The sequence below is a fragment of the Nyctereutes procyonoides genome, unplaced genomic scaffold, assembly GCF_905146905.1.
Source record: "Nyctereutes procyonoides isolate TBG_1078 unplaced genomic scaffold, NYPRO_anot_genome, whole genome shotgun sequence".
Taxonomy (NCBI): domain Eukaryota; kingdom Metazoa; phylum Chordata; class Mammalia; order Carnivora; family Canidae; genus Nyctereutes; species Nyctereutes procyonoides.
Window position 1 is genome coordinate 19,558,298 of NW_026575052.1, and position 7,824 is coordinate 19,566,121.

Consider the following 7,824-nt stretch of genomic DNA (forward strand, 5'->3'; position numbering starts at 1 on the left):
TATTCTTCCCATAATAGCCAGAGTGATCTAGGAACACAAATCAGATCATGCTATTACTCTTCTCAAGACCCTTCAGTGCCTTCTTATTTTTCATGGAATAAAATCCAAACTATTCACCATAGCCAGCAAGACAATGCATGATGTGGCTCCTGTCTAATTCTCCAACCATAGCACATAGGACTCTCTCCCCTCACTGACCATGCATCAGTCCCAGTGGGCATTTGTTTCCTTTAACACACCAAGTTCATCCCCATGCATGATCTTAGCACATTCTGTTTCCCTTACCTAGATGTATGCTCCTTAGGCTGGACCCTTGTCATAATTTGCACATCAGTTTAAATGCTACTTCCTTGGGGCACCTGGGTGGCTCAGTGGTTGAGCATCTGCCAAAGGCTCAGGTCATGATCCTGGGGTCCTGGGATCGAGTCCTGTATCAGAAGGCTCCTTTCTGCTTATGTCTCTGTGTCTCTGTGTGTGTCTCTCGTGAATGCAATCTTTTTTAAAAAAATACTTCTTCCTCAAAGGGGTTTTTCTGCACTCTTTATACAAAAGAGAATCTTCCATGATTTTTAATGTCTCTCCTAGCACCGAATTCAACTTGGCAATTATTTTATGTGTCTGATTAATTGTTTTTGTTCTGTACTCTCTCACTAAAATGTAAGTTCCTTGAAGGGAAAACTTTGTATTGTACGATGCTGGCACGTTGCCTGGTACATGTTATGCTCATATGTATACACCAAACAACCACACATGCACATATGTGTGTGTATGAATAAATGAATAAAATCCCACTTCCCCCATGAAGTCTTCCAGCTTATTTCACCTGCATGCCCATCTCTCCCTCTCCTTTGTCCTCACTATACCCAACATAACTTCCCACAATTTTACCATTTCTACTTCTTTTCTGGCTACTTCTCCATCTATCTAACATGACTGTCATTTTCTTTATAAATGGGATTTCTAACTCCTCAGTATATAAACACTTATTTTCATGTAAGTACTTGATGAAGTTTGTATATCCTACTTTGTACTTCAGTGACTTCTGTATGCTTTATCTTATTTTTCAGTGGCAGAAAATCAGCTCAAGTTTTAAGCAAAAAGGAGAATTTATTGATTCATGTAACTGAAATGGCCAGGACAGTGCCTGGATGGATTCAGGTGATACTTTCAGGACCGAATCTCTCTCACTTTTAGATCTCCTGTTCTTTGAGTTGGCTCCAATATTAGGCTTTCCTGGTGGCAAGATGGTAGCCAGATGCTCCAGTCACATGTTCCCTACACTGGAAGCTTTCCTGAATCTCATTCCAATTGGGTGGGATCAAATCTCCCTTGAGCCACAACTAAGGCTCTGGTATCTCTGACCCAGCTTCTACCTCTACAATATGGGGGAAAGGTGCATCCCCAAATCAAAGCCAGAGACTGAGCTGGAGGAAAAGGGAATGGATGCACAATATGTGTGTTTGGTTCACTCAGTAAACATTGATAGGGCCCTCCTGTGAACCGGATGCTGGAGATACAAAGAAAAGTAAGCTCCCACATCTCAGCCCTGAGGAGCAAGCGAGAAAAGCAGGCAGGTGATCAGACACTGAATTATGGTGAGACAAATGGCTGGGCTGGAGGAACATTATAGCATAGTTTGGAAGCTTACATGAGAGATGAGGGCTTCGGGCAGCCCTGATGCTTGAATGGGGCCACACAGAAGAAGAGGCAATTGCCAGTCAAAGGGAAAGGACCTCTTAGGGCAATGGAAAGGGACACACAAGTCCCAGAGATGTGAAAAAGAAGGCCTAGTTTTTGTACCGGGATTGGAGGGGGCATGAGCATGAGGACATCAGGAATAGAAGGAAAGTTCTAGAACAAAGTTTGAGGCATAGTTTGCAAACTGGTAATCTGTACCCAAACCCTGCTTATACCTGTGTTTTGTTTGACCAGCATAATAGTTTAATATTTTTAAATAGTTTTCAACTTTTAAAAACTAACAACTTTATGTCAAATCCATATATCCAGCTTCTCCTAAAACATTAGACGTGGCATTGTAGGTCCAAATTCCTTCTTGCCAGTAATCAAGTGAAATTCACAATTATTGCCCCATGCGTTTAGATGGGATAAGTGAGCTTTATACCTCCATAGGCCCCCCATTCAGCTCTCTGTATTCATTCAGATGACTTGACTGACCCTGGTGAAATAACTTGACTCTGGATTGGTGAGCATTTTGTGTGCCAAGCTAACACATTTAGATTTTATCCTACAGGCAACGAATATCCTCTGACAGTTTTAAAATAGGTGAATGTCATGACTAGTTCTTATCCATCTTTATATTTTCTCCAGCAATTAGCACAATGGCTTGCACAAAGCAGGTGTTAAGTCATTATTGGATGAATTAATTAAGAAGGAATAAATCTTAAAAATTAATGAGTAACAACCATTTTGGAAAACTTTTTGGCAGTATGTACCAAAGCTGAATATGCACTAATCCATGACCCAGCAATTCTACTCCTAGGAATATATGCAGCAGAAATGCGTATGTGTGTTTACTATAGGACATGGACTAGAATGTTCATAACAGACACAAATTTGGGAGGTAAAACAAATGTCCATTATTAGCAGAATAGATAATAAATGGTGGTATATTCACACAGTTGAATAGTAGTGTAATGCAATAAGAATGACTGATAGGATTGCATACAAGAACATAGATGGGGAGGAGCGTCAGCGGCCCAGGCAGTCCAGCTTCGCGGAGGCTCTCGGCACGCGCCCGCCCCGCCGGCAGGATGCCCAAGAGGAAGGTCAGCTCGGCCGAGGGCGCGGCCAAGGAGGAGCCTAAGAGGAGGTCGGTGAGGTTGTCCGCTAAACCTGCTCCCGCAAAAGTGGAAATGAAGCCAAAAAAGGCGGCAGGAAAGGATAAATCTTCAGACAAAAAAGTGCAAACAAAGGGGAAAAGGGGAGCAAAGGGAAAACAGGCTGAAGTGGCTAAGAAACGAAAGAAGACTTACCTGCAGAAAACGGAGAAACCAAGGACGAGGAGAGTCCAGCCTCCGATGAAGCAGGAGAGAAAGAAGCCAAGTCTGATTAATACCATATACCATGTCTTATCAGTGGTCCCTGTCTCCCTTCTTGTACAATCCAGAGGAATATTTTTATCAACTATTTTGTAAATGCAAGTTTTTTAGTAGCTCTAGAAACATTTTTAAGAAGGAGGGAATCCCACCTCATCCCATTTTTTAAGTGTAAATGCTTTTTTTTAAGAGGTGAAATCATTTGCTGGTTGTTTATTTTTTGGTACAACCAGAAAATAGTGGGATATTGAATGTGGGAGGCTTTGATTGTCTTGGGTGTCAGCTCAACATTCCATAGACAGGGTAGTTTTTATATCCTATAATACCAAGGATACTAAATGGCAATTTGGAGTCAGTTGTGCATTTAATATGTCTTGAAGATTTTAAATTTCTTCTATTCCCATGTTGTTTTTGGTAGAATTGTTTCCTAAAGAAAACCACTCCTAGGTCTTGGCTCTCCTTGTCAGAATTCTTGTGCACTCTGTAACATCTTGGTTGTGGTAGTCCAGTTTTTCTAGTAACTGTTAATGTGCTGTGCAAGATTGAAAATTTGAATATGTAGTGTATATGATATTAAATTGTGAATTAATGGGACTTAACAAAGTAACAGTGTATCAACATTTGAAGATATTGGTACTTGATATACTACTGTTAAGGAAAATTTGCCTCCAAATTTTAAGCTGGAAGGTCACTGGAATAACTTTTAGAAAAGGATCACAACTACATGATTTTTTAGATTTTCAGTACGTACGTTAAGCGTTGTGTACAAATTGAAATGTCTGAACTGATCCTCAGAACAACCAATAAAAAATTATGAAAGAAAAAAAAGAACATAGATGAATCTTATTCATATACCGTTGAGTAAAAGAAAACACAGAATATCCTATGATTCCATTTATATAAAATTACAAAAACTGGAAAGACTCTTATATCCCATTAGAAGTCAAAATTGTGGTTATTCTTACGGGAGGGTTCACACAACTGGGTTATCTGGGTACTATTACACAAGTGTGTGTGGCTTGGGAAATTTTACTGTACTATATCCTTAGGGTATGTGAACTTTTCTGTGTGGAAAACCAGTGTATGAGTTCCTTTCTGAAACCTTGCAGCAACCAGCATAGTAGTTGCTCAATACATTCTCAGTGATTGATTTAGCTGAAATCTGTTCTCTTCTCATAAATATTGCTGGTAAACACATCTTGTATTAAATTGCTTAATCTGAGAAGATAGGAGACACCGCAGCAGGATGGGGACCTTGGGAAGAAGCCATTTGAACACGAACAGCCAAATTAGAGCAAAAAGGAAGAGACCTTAACCTGTGATGACTGGCAGGTCCTGGACAGGACCACCAGGCCTAATTAAAGCACTTGGTGGAAATTAATGCTCTTCCAGAACATTAGCAAAGTCTGGTAACTCAATTAGAGATCACACACTGCGTAAGGAAAAAGAAATTCATCTGGTGCCCAGTGAATCCATTCAAGAGAGCTCTATCGGGTACTTGCTAAGAACAAAGCCAACTGGACATGTGAAAGTAGCAGCCCTCCAGATGCTCATGATACAGTAGGAGAGGAAGGCCTAAAACTAGGCCTGTGGATAACTGAGTAGCAGTGAGGAGGGACACGCAGGTTGCTTGGGATATCCATTCTGATTTAAGGTCCAGAAAGGAAAGTGGGAGTACTGAAGACTGGAGTACAAGTCCCTTGAAAGTGATGCAGGATGAAAGCTTTCCAGGTTGGAGGGATTAAGGCAGCAAAGCCCTAAGGGATAAGGGATCAGGTGTGGCTCCATGTGGAAGGCAGTCCAGGCTTGCTTGGGGGTCCAAGTGCATGGAGCCCTGTAAGAGGGGAAATTGGAAGGTCACAGAGGGCTTTGGGTGTGTGGCCTTGATCCTACAGTCACTTGGTGATGGAGGGAAGGAAGTGGGCAGCACCATCCAACCTGTTTTCAAGAAAGATCAATTTGATTGTCTTAAGTTAAAGGATAAATCCAAACATGATTATAAACTCAAGTGCCCAGAGTTAGTCATTCAATGAAGGAAGAGGGCTAGGTGGTGATATTGTAAGTGCTATGACAAATGGGAACCACTATTGCATCATACCACTGGGGCAATAAGGAGTGGTGGAGACTGTGGTTAAACTGGTGATACATTTAGTGGGGCAGTCAATACTCAACTTTTGTCATGCAGAGATATGGGCCCTGTGTTATTTCATAGTCCAGTTTTGCTAGAGAAGCTAGGAATCTGGATATTTACATGTAGGCAATCTATTCTGATTTTTTTTTCCCATAAAGCATTATGCAGCCTAAGTGAATTATATCTGAAGGCAGCTTAGGCCAGCAGTTTGTGACATCTGCAAAATAAAAACCCACATTACTCACGTATTCCATTCCATGGTCATATCCTAAGGAGTCTGGTTAAACACTGGATGGAAAGAATGTTATCAGAACATCGAAATACCTTTTTGCAACAGCTGAAAAGACCTGGAACAGCTGCTAACTGTTCTGTTTTGGAGATGTCTAGGGTATATTCGGGACAACATTGATCATCACAACAGTGCTTTGTGTGTCTGAGTCTTATCCATTTGTTATCTGCCCGGCTGGGTTTTTTGCCGTCAATATTTTGGGTGAAGAGAGACATCTCCCTCTAATGACGCCCTAATCATTACTAATTTCCTCTGCATGGATTGTACGCCATCAGGTGTAATGAGCACATTTGCTTTTAATGCTTCTGCTACAAAGAGTTCTCAGGAAATGGTTGGAAGGCACGTGCACAAGCCAACTGGGGTGGTGAGGGGGAGCTCCAGAGCATCACCGATGTGGGAGAGAGTAGGAGGTCAGCAGGTGGCGAGAGGGCCCTGAAGCCAGGGCAGGACAGAAGCCAGCTGGATCTGAGCCCTCCCTTCACCCCCATAAGCTTCCACTCACATTAATAATCTTAACTCCCTGATTTGCAATTAACCCAAAAGCTCTGTAATGATAATGGGATACGTGTGTAATTTGGTGCCAGAAGATGATAGATCAGCAAGGCTGGAATCTTTATTAATCTCTCTGTTTGTCTCTCCTTGAGTGAGGTGGGGGCCACCCTATCCCATTATCCCTGCACAGGAATCAGTGAGTGAGGCCTCCAGGTGGGCCAGCCTGGGATGACTTAGAGCTGGATGGCCCCCAAATTCTCCATGGGAATGCTAAAGAATTGTCACGGCCTGCCTTTCCCCCCCATGACTGAACACTGCAGTGTTTTGCTAGCTTAGATGAGCTCCTTGGGAAAATGTAAAATTGTTATTTACAAAACGGGAGACTTATTTTTTTTTTAAATCTGAATTTGGGCTTTTTTTAGACCAATAGGAAGATCTAGCAATCCTGAGCTCACATGCCCAGGGGCCTGAAGCACTGAGGGCACATGCTGGCTGTTTGCCTTGGCCCCACCTGGCCAACATCACCTGCATACCCGCAATGAACCCACAGGCAGGTGTGTTTGTGCCCACTTGAAATAAAGAGCCCCAGGGATCCCTGGGTGGCGCAGCGGTTTGGCGCCTGCCTTTGGCCCAGGGCGCGATCCTGGAGACCCGGGATCGAATCCCACGTCAGGCTCCCGGTGCATGGAGCCTGCTTCTCTCTCTGCCTGTGTCTCTGCCTCTCTCTCTCTGTGTGACTATCATAAATAAATAAAAATTAAAAAAAAAAAAAAGAAATAAAGAGCCCCAAATCGACTTCAAACATGGAAGGCCTCCCCCTCTGCCCACCACCTCCCCAGGTCTGAACCTGGTTCTTCCTGATTTCATGTGCTTTGCTCTTATTTGGGGGGAAGAAAGCATCAGAAATGCTTTCTCATCCAGAAGTCCACTGGGACCCAGGCTTCCTCATCTAGCAAAGCCTATGGATGTCTGTCCTAGGACTCAGGTGTAGGGCTCATTGCGGAAATGGTCAGACTTGAGTACAACCACTAGACAAGACTGAGGAGGTGTAGATGGTCCAATTCTATAGGATTCCTGAGGGCTCAACAGCATCATCGGGTGCCAGGATGGAAAACGGACCTCATGTGGAAGGCCAGCCTTGACCAAACAGTTGTGGCTACCTGCAAATAATCCTGAGGCCGAGATAAGGCTCAGAAGAAAGAATTTCATGATTCCTGAACCCAGTCTGTCCTGGTACAGGAAGAAGGAACTGGAAGCACACAGACCATGTGTTTGAAAGCCCTTGTCCAATAAGAGCAGCACAGGCGACTTTGAAAAACCTGGGTCCTAGCCCCAATCTCTGGAACCTCCTTGTCATGTGACCTGGGGATAAGATTGTCGGATAAACCATGGAAGTGGAATAACAAGTAAGTAAGTATATCCCATATGCAATATCTGGGGCATACACACACAAAAAATTATTTGCTTATCTGACATTCAAATTTAACTGGGCATCCTATTTATTGCTAAATCCACCTTGTCTTTCCCTCTCTGCATTTCAGAGTCCTCATCAGTAAAATGGAATCAAACAAGATCAATTCTGCCAAAGGGATTTAGCTACAGAAACTTTCTTCAAAATTAAAGAATCTGTAGAAGCCAGGGGCCCCTTGGTGGCTCAGGTGGTTAAGTGTCTGCCTTCAGCTCAGGTCATCAGGTCATGATCCTGGGGGTCCTGGGATGGAGCCCCACATGGTGGGGTGGGAAATGCCTGCTCAGCAGGGAGTCTGCTTTTCCCTCTTCCTCTGCCTCTTGCCGTGCTTGTGCATGCTCTCTCTCAAATAAATAAATAAAATCTTTAAAAAAAAAAGAAAAAGAAA

At 43.0% G+C, this 7,824-nt stretch overlaps 1 pseudogene; it reads left to right on the forward strand.

Moving 5' to 3' along the window:
* The first annotated feature begins 2,771 nt into the window (after nt 1–2,771).
* LOC129514154 (non-histone chromosomal protein HMG-14-like) lies at nt 2,772–3,374 on the forward strand (annotated as a pseudogene).
* Nucleotides 3,375–7,824: the final 4,450 nt, after the last annotated feature.